Source organism: Triticum dicoccoides, chromosome 5A (genome assembly GCF_002162155.2).
Source record: "Triticum dicoccoides isolate Atlit2015 ecotype Zavitan chromosome 5A, WEW_v2.0, whole genome shotgun sequence".
Classification (NCBI taxonomy): Eukaryota; Viridiplantae; Streptophyta; class Magnoliopsida; order Poales; family Poaceae; genus Triticum; species Triticum dicoccoides.
In genome coordinates this window covers 185,412,478-185,420,517 of record NC_041388.1, presented here as the reverse complement: position 1 = coordinate 185,420,517, position 8,040 = coordinate 185,412,478, and the positions used below count along the sequence as shown (strand labels likewise).

At 54.7% G+C, this 8,040-nt stretch overlaps 1 long non-coding RNA gene across 8 annotated transcripts; it reads left to right on the top strand.

The window, feature by feature from the left end:
* On the top strand, positions 1 to 3,433 carry LOC119300684. Of its 8 annotated transcripts, none has more exons than XR_005146599.1 (6): positions 1 to 102; positions 555 to 722; positions 827 to 926; positions 2,159 to 2,226; positions 2,342 to 2,497; positions 3,214 to 3,433. It is a non-coding gene; the product is annotated as an uncharacterized LOC119300684 (long non-coding RNA). The 8 variants fall into 8 exon arrangements; XR_005146597.1 differs by having other exon boundaries at positions 3,209 to 3,433; XR_005146598.1 differs by lacking the exon at positions 3,214 to 3,433 and having other exon boundaries at positions 2,345 to 2,766.
* Positions 3,434 to 8,040: the final 4,607 nt, after the last annotated feature.

Here is an 8,040-nt window from a genome sequence, read left to right as displayed (position 1 = left end):
CGGCAGGCCGTCGCCGCGCTCGCCCTCGCCGTGCTCCTTGCTGCCGCGCCCCCCGCCGAGGCCTTCTACCTCCCCGGCGTCACCCCCACCGACTTCGCCAAGGTGAGAACTCACTTCCTCCCCCCTGGTGCCACCCACCAGAACCCCTCCGTCCCCACCGACCAAGGGAATGAGTAGCTCGCACCCATGCACGTGCTCGCCGGCTAGATCTAGGGGCGCACCAGGATGCACATGCACCCACCAGAACCCCTCCTCCTCTGCCTCTCACTCGCTTCCGCTGCTTCTTCTCTGGGGCGCAGGCAGGCGCGCCGGCTCTGTGCCTGCTCGTGCCTGAGCTGGCCATTGCTGACCGGTTTCCTGGGCCGTCCGGCCGGTTTCTCGCTGGATCCGACTGGGTTCTTGCTGTTTCGTTCGGGCTTCGGTCAATTTTCCGCCCAGATTCGTGGGTGCATTCTTCTGCGGCTCAACTTTGGTCTCGTGTGTGTCCATAGCTTTTCGTTGTAGTTTAAGTTATAAGAAAGATTAGTGTAACTGGGGTTGATTCATCTATGCAGTCCTGCCCTCGGCTTCGTGCAGCCCCGCCTCGCCGACAGCAGAGGTGATTCATCCTCGACCCCAAGAAGCACATCGACCTCGCCGTCGCAGTGCTCTCCCACTTCCTCGACCCCAAGAAGCTCGCCAGCCTCACTGACTAGTGTGACGGCCACATCTACATCTCTAAGGTCCATCTCTGTCCAAACTCCAAAACTCTCTCTTCTTTTCTGTCTGTCAACATGAAAATGATGATTCCATGGATCCGATCTGACTGTTGAATCCAATTCCTTAGCTTGACTGCAGGAGGGACCCTATCCATCATCTGATTCTGATTGACGACTTCAATCGAGATTCCATTCGAGGCTGTTGACCAAGCGATCCAATCCAAGGGGGTACTTTTGCATTGCTGATTGAAGTTGTGCTCTCCTTACCAGTCTTTTTATTCTACTGTACTGTATCATCATACAGACTTGTGGTTTCAGACTTTCAGTTCAGTTTGGTCAGATATATCTCCTGCCATGCTCTTCTATTTGTGCTTAATTGATTCCTAGACGGCCGTGGCTATCTATCTTAGCCCCATCTATCAAGCGTAATCAATGTACTACTGCAATGTTGATCTGCATCTTATCTTATCTGTGGGAAAAATGATGGATTCGAATTGCAGGAGCTGTCTTAATTAGCTTCTTCTATCTATCGTACATAGTTTGCTTGATGTCCATGTTTATCTAGAATGTTTGGTGACCCTACTGCTTCTTTTGCATTGCTCATCTATTGATAGAAATATAGAACCAGCGTACATGATCTGGAACCTTTTGATTTCGGTTGCATTGCTCCTATCAGTCACTTAGTTCATCTATATGTCAATATGTGCTCCTTAGTTCATGCAACCTTTTGATATCAGCGCTACAAATCTGTGTTAAACTAATTTCTAGACGACCGTGGCTACCTTAATTAGCTTGGTTAGTTAGTGGTAAATGTGTATGCTGTGTATTGTTGATCTGCATGTTATATGTGAGAAAACCAAATCTGATTCAAATTGCCATTTTAGCGCATGTCAAAATTAGGATTTTTGACATGCTACTAATACTATGTGTTTAATCATTTCCTGGTATGGCCTTTGCTTCTTCGGTCATAGGATAGTAATCTGGATTGATTAGTGAATGTGTAGATTGTTTGGTCGTGCAACGCTGCCTCGCCGACACCAGAGGTGATTCATCCTCCATTGCTCCTCCCATGCATGCAGCTCAGGTGTTTGCTGAATTGCTCCCTTGCTGGTTGCTGATTTGAATTGGGCTCGATTGGGTTCATTGACCATTGCTGCTAGTTCCCTTCCGGCGATTTGCCTCTGCTTCTTTGATTTTCTAATTCCGCATTGAAGAATCTCGTTGCCGAAGTAGTACAATCAGTGTTGAATTAAATACTTGCTAGCGACGGCTAACCTGTGACTGGTCCTTTTGACTGATTTGTGCTCCTGAATCTCATTGCCGAAGTAGTACAATCAGTGTTGAATTAAATACTTGCTAGTGACGGCTAACCTGTGACTAGTCCTTTTGAATGATTTGTGGTCCTGAATGTGTTTCCTTCTGTTTCTGAATGAGTTTCTTTGATTATTTGGGGGATTCAGATAAGAAGAACGAGAACAAGTGACTTCTTGCCTTCAGAAGACGCCTACGAGGCCATCCATCACTCCATGTCAGTCCCCATTCCCCCTCGACTAGCAACATATGAGCTTCTAGATTCACCATGTCAAAACATGAGCAATTGGGAACAAATTGTTTGATTGATACTTGCTACTTACTGTCGCCAGCAGGGATCAGGGGTGAGGGGAGGGATGGCGGAGGCGTTCGACATGTACCGGCAGTCGGTGATCGACGTGGCCCTCATTGAGACGCTAGACGAGATGGTGGCCAGCGGCGTGCACAGCCCCGAGCTTGCCATGGCCGTTGTCATGTAGTTCAACAAGGTCCCCCCTTCCCTTCCCTTCCCTTCCACATGCTACTACTGCACTGCTTCCTCTCCCAAACTCATCGATCAACAACGAGCATCTATATAGGTGGTGTTTTGATCCTCGTAATTGCTGTTGTTGTTGTTTCAGTCCATCTGCCATGCGCTGGACAAGCATGTCTCTTAATCATGAAGTAAATTGCTCAATGCAGTTATTTTCTCTTAAGATTTTTGCAGTGTATGTCATCTATATAAAACTGCAGGCAATGATATTCTTGTATGAGTATATATGTCTGCATTGCATGTTGTTTTTGTGAAAATATGATGATTACTTCCTATTTACTGCATATTGTGTAATGGAGTTTGCTTGTATGGTGTTTGTGAAACTGCGGCCGCCCATGCCCTACTTCTCCTGGTCTCTATGTACCCTGCCTGCACACTGTTTGTTTGTGATTTGTTCTAGCAAGTATATGTTCATGAGAAATAAGCTCTCCAGGATTCACTGGACCAACAACTACTTGTTCTAGCATGTTTATTTCAAGCAATTTGTGATTCATGCTATTTGATGAACCAGTACCCGCGTCGGGAGACTAGCAGGGAACTTGCAAACTTGAGTTTTCTCACCAGTAGTCACTTATCCTGTTGTTCATGTCCATGCAGCATTTGTCCTTGTTCTATGTTACAACTGCTGCAAACAATTTATTAATGTGGGATGTGGCTCTATGTCCAGTTCAGGGCCACGACAACTCGTAAGGAGCAATTCCTTCAGAGAATCACTTCAGCTACCCCAACACTCCTTCGACAACCAAACCAGGTGACGTTTTTCCAAGTTCATTCAGTTGGGAGCACCCATTGGGCCGCATCATTCCTAGGCCGTGTAGGTCAGTCCCTGTGGCATGTATCCACTTGCATCTTTAGTTCACCTTGCTAGGGGCGCCCCTTGCGCTGCATCATCCCCAGGCCGCTCGGGTCCGACCAAGTGGCATGTATCATTCTTGCATTTACCTAAGCCAGTTTGCTTCTCATGCATAATCTATCTATGGTTATCACCTGCTTGATTGTCACCCACCATGGGAGCCGCGCGCCGATCGTCTTTCATCAGTATCCTTCGCATAAGAAGGCTAGGCACGGCGTCTGTGCTCGGGCCCGTCCCTGTAGCGTCGATAAATCCAACGGCTGAGCTCTGTCTGGCGGGCCGGCCCCGTTCATGTCACCTCCTGGGGTCGTTGGTGCTTGGCCTTCTCGTGCGATAACCTCAGGACAGTCATTCGGCGCAGGTTGTCTAACCATATTGCAGGAATGCCACAGTCATCAAGAACCAAGACCAGGCGCAACCCGCCTTGAGGTAGGGCCTCGTGAGTCCCGCACTGGCTCACGAGTGCCCAGACACAACTCGTCTAGCCCAAACATGCAAGCCACGTGTTAGGGCAGGGCTGTACACGCCTCGGGGGCTCTCTGCAGTAGGGAGTCCCCTCCAACGTGCTAGTGGAAGCAGCATGATCCGCACTGGCAGTTGACACTACCGAGGAGCGGCTATGCCTGTGCAAGTGCGGAAGCGTTATGCTTCGCGCTGGTCATAAACAACTGAGGGCGGCCTCACGACCGTATCAACCTCAGGGAGCCTCCGAGATCGGTGTCTGGCCCCATCGCAGCACCTCCCCTCGGGAGAGTCGTGCGAGGGGGCTGGGCACGGGGGCTGCACTCGGGTCACGCCCAAGCGTACGCCACCCTGCCATGTCCCTCGGACCTGGTCGTCATGCGCCCTCCCAAGCGGAGCCAAGGTACGGAGGTTGTTTGAACGTCAAGGGGGACTCCTGGGCATCGCGACTCAGGAGCCTAACTGACCACGTAGTCCCTCACTCCTTCGTCCGTCCTGGTGATCCGGTCGGCCCAATGGCGGCTGAGGTATGCACGGGGTCGGGCCCTGCCGACGTAGAACGTAAAGCAAATGGAAAGGAAATCGCAGAATTTCAAAGCAAATATTACAAGACATATTGTTCTCCTGAAACCAAACACGAGTTTAACGCCTCCACAAGGCATGGTGCATATTGCAGAAACTGAAACAGGAAAGGAGCCGCCAGCAAGTCATCCCTGGACATCACCGCCGCCTATAGGGGATGCTTCTCCTCTAACGGCACCGCCTTCGCCTGTGCCACCGGCCAGAGTTGCAGGATCAGCAGCACTGCCAGTCAATGGCACGGGAGCAAAGGTGCAGAACCTCTTCAACAGGGCCTCCACCTGACCCTTCACAGCTGCAGTAGTGGCCTCGTAATGCTCGTCGACCACGTGCTCCAGTAGCTCGTCCAGGCGGGTGGCAGGATCACAAAGATGGAGGTGGCTGAAGACGCGCGGTAGCGCAGCCATGGAAAGAACGCGGACTTCTTCCTCAGCCATGCGGACGATACCGCTCACGATGTCTTCAAGCGCATCAACCAGAAAAGTAAGCAGCTGGGTTCGGCCCTCGTCGCTGCCGGCCAGCAGCTCATCCAAGCCCTTCTTGTAGAGCGAGCGAAGCGCTGTCCGAGACCTCTCCTCGAGGAGCTTGAAGGCCGCGCGGTCCTCAGCCAGTACCTTTGCCTTGGAGTCAAGCTCGGCCTTCTCCGGCCGCAGCTTTTGCTCCAGCTCCGCCAGCCTACTGCGCTCCGTGGTTTGTGCCTTCGCCAACTGCTCCAGTTCGGCGTCGTGATACTTGACGGCGTCCCCTCGTGCCTTCATCTTCTCCTCCTCTGCCTTGCGGCCTCGGGCTTCCATTGCGCACTCCCTCCGCATGGTCTCCAGCTCGGCCACTAGAGACCGACAGCGGTCCTGTGTGGCCTCGGCATCCTTCAGCGCCACCTTGCGGGCAGCCACAGCCTGGGCGACCGCCTCCCTGTCCTTCTCAGAGTCCACAGCAGTCTGGCTCAGCATCGCCCGGACTGACACATCAGAGTGAAGCCAGTCAGAGACCAGCTCCAGGCGCCTGGACACCAGGCGACGGTTGGTGCCTTGAAGATCTTCTCGCAACAGGGCCATCACAGAAAGAGTGTGCTCCAGGACGTCGCGAGAGGCAGAGGTACCTAGAGACAGCAATGTGGCAGGAGAAGGAGGAGGCGTTGTCATCACCATGGCCTGGGAGGCCAGAGGCTCCTGAGCCTCGGGGACCCCAGCGCCCGAACCGAACGTTGGCACCTCCGGAGCCAGCGGGGCCACGGGGGCTGACTCCTCCTAAGGACGCTCCACCCAGCCTCGCGAGGATGATTGGGCTGGAGAAGCACGAGCGCCATCGCTGCCCTTACCCATGGAGAGGGGTGTGGCCGCAGGAGGCGATCTGGGCTCGAGTAGTCCCGCCTTGTCCTCTTTGCCGCGGGAATCAGCCTGGTTGCACAATGAAGGTAGGACAAGAACACTTACTGGTCCACCGCGACATAGTCCCTCCGCTTCGTAAGCTTGAAGCCGGAGAGCTTCGCAGCCCGAGGCGCGGGCACACGGGCTCCAGTAGAAGAAGCATGGGCAGGCAGATGGACCGGAAGCAACTCCAAGAGGCGGCGAGGCAGGAGCGTCGCCCAGGGAGAGTAGCACCAAACTGCCCTTCATCGGAACCACGGGCGGCTCCTCTCTCTCCAGGAGGACGGTGGCCTCGTCATTGTCGTCAGGAAGGAGGCGGAGGATGTCGGCCTTGCGCAAGGGGGAGGTCTCCCCCATCCCCTCGGGGGTCGCCTCCGGGTCGCGCTCCTCACCCTCCTCCTCTTCCCCATCCCCGCGGGAATCGCCAGAAGAAACGTCCACTGTCACCGTCGCCACCGGGAACACAGGGGGCGCCGGCGGCACTAGGCTGCGCCCGTCAAAGGTGGGCATGGCGTCCGCGACCTGCGCTCCGTCCTTCTGAAGGAACAACGGAACATGGGCATTGGGTGGATATTCCTGGTCATCCCCGACCAAGAGTCGGAGAGCCACAGCCAGCTCCTCTTCACACAAGGCCTCCGGGCTCAAGCGAAGCTGGTCTTCTCTACCCTCGTGCGTCCACAAGGTGCAGGAACGCGCTTGGAGAGGAGCCACCCGCAACACCAGGAATTACCTTAGGAGCATGGTCCCTGTCAGCTTTGCTGCCTTCGCGTTGCTCGGCCTCAAGTCGGTGGTCATCTTCTCTAGCACCAACTTCGCCCGGTCGTCAGTAAGCTTCGCGTGGGACCATCCCTCGTCAGACTGGGGCATCTCCGTCTGCAGCTTCAACCATGGGTGGACACACTTGGCATCCATCATGACCCACTTGCTCCTGAAGTCATTGGCCTTCTTTCCGGCCTTCTAGATCGCGTTTGCCTTGCTGGATGCAAAGAAGTTGGCACACCCCATGGTGTGGCAGTCGTTGATTCGGAGGAAGAAGAATTGGCGCAACAGTGCCACGGACGGCATCACCCCGGCATACGCCTCACAGTAGAAGGCAAAGATCGACAAGAGAAGAACGGAGTTGGGATGGAGATGGAGGGCCTGCAACCTGTAATGTTGGAGAACAGAGTAGAAGAAGTCGGAGAAGGGGGGAACCAGGCCCGCGACGATGCTACTCATGAAGAAGGGGTAGAAGGAGCTCTTCGAAGCCTCCAGCACGGTGGAGCCAGCCCGGAGCTCAGTCTTCCCCTTCTCGTTGTTTTCCCCCACCATCAGCAAGCACATGGCGGCAAGGTTCTTCTTCGAGACATTGGGCAAGTCCAAAGCCGGCGTGTACCAGGCAGGCGGCGAAGCGGCCTAGGCCTTTCAGGGCGCCATTGATTGGAAGCTCAGAAGGGGATTGAAGCAGATCTAGGGATTTTGAAAGAAAGGAGCGAGAGAGGGGATCTGGAGCAAGACGAAGGAAGCAATGAAGACAAGCGTTCCCCGCACCGGCCTTTTTGTCAGACGGGTAGTTGTCGAGGCAGCGTGGTGAAGCGGAGGCACCCACGTCCAATCAGTCGCCACACGCCAACCGTGGCCGCAGGCTGTTGGGGCTCGCGGCGCTCCGCACTTGCCCTCTGGCTTCGCCTCAAAGCCAAGCCCGAGCGCGCCTTGGGCCCCAGGGGCTACTGTCGGTGTTCTCGGAACGGGGGTCCCAGACTTGCCTGCCTGCGGCCCTTGGCATGGCTCCCCCAGCGGCCCTGTACGACCCATCTTCACTAACAAACACTCAAGACACTCGTGAGGGGCCAAGCCTCGCAAGGCGGATGACACAAGACTTCCTCAGCGGCGGCCTCACCAGGGACACCTCGCGAGGTTCTTGTGACGTAAGCCATGACGACTGGAGCCAGGCGGGCACCAGCGCGCAGTGTCCTCGTTTCCTCTTTGGTTCTAAAGAGGCAAGCACAAGCGAGGAGTCCCGAGGCATCAGGCAAAGGACAGAGGTCACCATGGAGCCCAAGACGGCATCACCACCAGAGCCTTTGGCAAGCGAAGACTACTTTTGTCAGGATAACTTGTACTAGTTATCTCCCTTTGAATTTGGCCGTTGTGGGATCCCTTCCCGCACAATATTTGGGGAGAGGACCAGGGCCTCTATAAATAGGACTAGCCACCACCATAGCACAAGAGGGATCGGACCCGGATCATCCCCAATCA